The 2,414-nt window shown below is 33.2% G+C and overlaps 1 non-coding gene across 1 annotated transcript; it reads right to left on the bottom strand.

Moving 5' to 3' along the window:
- Window positions 1-250: 250 nt before the first annotated feature.
- Window positions 251-357, bottom strand: LOC119246893 (U6 spliceosomal RNA). Its single transcript, XR_005125630.1, has one exon. It is a non-coding gene; the product is annotated as a U6 spliceosomal RNA (small nuclear RNA).
- Between the last annotated feature and the right edge of the window lie 2,057 nt (window positions 358-2,414).

Below are 2,414 nucleotides of genomic sequence, written 5' to 3'. Positions count from 1 at the left end.
TTTATTCTTTTCCCGTATGTGTATTCCTCCTTCAGGAACTCCTGTCATCTGTCCATTAGTTCTTTTTGCTTGCCTTCCATCTGTGCTGTTTTCATTCGTTATTTCATCTCTTCATTTATTTTTATTTTTATTAAAATTTTATTAAAATATTTTCATGCCATTCATCTTCTAAAGTGTCCCTAAAATGTGCTAAAAGGTTAGCTCTTTTTTAGAAAATGTCTGACAATGTGCATTTTATTCCACATCATTAGAAAATATGGAACATTTCATGAATTTGCATGTCACCCCTGCACAGGATCCATGTTAATCTTCTCTGCATTGTCTCAATTTTAATATATGTGCTGCCAAATCAAGCACAACAGGGTAGCTATTATCAGAAAAAAATAATAAGACATAGGAGAATATTTTGAGAGGTAAAAATAAACATAAAACTTTCCTCCTTTTTAATTGTCTGCTAAAGATTTTTAAAAAGATTAAAGCATTATTTGCAGTGCTTATTTATGTTGTATTTCTTCTATTTTAGTCTTCATTTCTAAAATTTATTTTCCTATTATTTATGATTGGGGGGTTGGTACTGTATTTATGATTTATAGTATACTTTGATACTTTGTGCCATTTTCTTAATACATTTTAGTGTTTTATAATATTACAATATTGATCAGTTTTTAAAGGGTGTATTTCTGATGTGTTTTCATGATCTGAAGGGATTATTATTTTGTTCCTTATTCTTTTCTTATTGAGATTTTACCCTGATACATTTGTGTTGCTCATTTTAATTGAGTTTTATTTGACTTAACCTTTACAAATAGACATGATTCAAAAGATTTCTAACAACAGAATCCGCCTCTTGTGTTGTAGTGTTAAGCAATGTGGATTCTCACATTCTGAAATTTCTTATCTCCATTTCCCTCTCCAACTTTCATTTGAACCTTCCCTTTCCCTCACCTCAATTGTTCCCAACATGTTCAAATTTTATTCAGCTGCCATGAGTTTCTCCTGTAGAGGAGGCCCCATCATGAAAGGGGAGTCTGAGTGAGTTGATTTTAGTAGGTTATAGGGAATAGCCAGCTCCACTGCCTTCAGACCTTACCATGGTTGTTATCATGTCTTTTCTTTTCAATTTTTGCTTTACTATTTTGTATTACTTTTCCATGTATCCCAATAATCTTTATATTTATTCTTTTCATCAGCTACAAGCAATTCTCTTAAGTTAAAGCACTGCAATTTTGCAACTATCTCTCTATTAATGGCTATTTGGGATATAGCCAGTTTTCTCTGATAATAAATAACACATAATGCTTTCCTTCATTTGAATTACATCCTGAAAACAAATACCCTGGAGTGAGATTACTTAGTAAAAAGGTAAGAACATTTTTATGACTCTTGCTAAAAACTGCTAGATTGTTCATCAAAATGACTGAGATGATTTACAATGCTACTAGAAAAATAAATGTTTCAATTTCCCCAATAGTTCCATCACTAGTTTTAATAATGTCCCTTTATTGTTGCTAAATATAGAGGTATAAAGTGACATTTCATCATTGTTTTAATTTGCACTTCTTTTATTGTTGGCAAGATGGCACACTGTTTCTCATGTTAATTTACTAATGGTGTTTCATTTTATGTAATGAGTCTTCATATTCACTGACCAGTCTACAGTGAACTTAATGCAAATTTATAAGAACTCAATAGACTCTGGAAATGACATCATATGTATGGAATGCAGTTTTCTATTTTGTCACCGAACTTTTCTCTTGGTTTTATATTAGTTGTATTCAATATTTTTTTCTGAGTAATCATACTACCTATCTTTTCCTTTGCAATTTATTTTTCTCCTTTCATCAAAAACTATCTCCACCCATAGACTGAATAAGTGCTCTATTTTCTCCTCTCCCTGGTAATTAAATTTTTCTAAATATTTGATTTTAATATTTATCTTGTTCATTGTGATATATGAGGTGTATGTTTAAGATCATTTTCCCCACAGTAATTTCAAGTTCTCAGTGGCATTTAAGAAAATGATCCCCTTCCCTGTTTAAGTTTAGCAGGACATCAATTGAACTCTTGTGTACGGTGGTTAAACTCTATGCTCTTGTTTGCCAGAAGGCACCTAAGTAGATACACACAGGCTATATTAATGATGCTGCCTTTTGAGAAACAAAGGCAACGCTGCAGGGCCATATGATCAGATCGCAGAGTCACAGGCTCAAAAGTAGCCCTTCACTCTAGCCCTTCCTTCCTTCTTGCTCCAGAAATGTCCATTGATCCCTTGTCTCTATTCCCACCAGAGGTGAGAATTGCAGCCTAAGAAAAGCCTGCTCTTTCTAGACTTTGTGGATGGAAAGTGGGTGGAGAATGGGAGAACCACTGTATGTACCCAAAGACCTTTTCTTCTAGCAATCTCCTTCCCTCAT

This window comes from Talpa occidentalis, unplaced genomic scaffold, assembly GCF_014898055.3.
Source record: "Talpa occidentalis isolate TD23 unplaced genomic scaffold, MPIMG_talOcc4v2.1 talOcc4.15, whole genome shotgun sequence".
NCBI classification, from domain to species: domain Eukaryota; kingdom Metazoa; phylum Chordata; class Mammalia; order Eulipotyphla; family Talpidae; genus Talpa; species Talpa occidentalis.
This window is presented reverse-complemented; position numbering and strand designations above follow the sequence as displayed.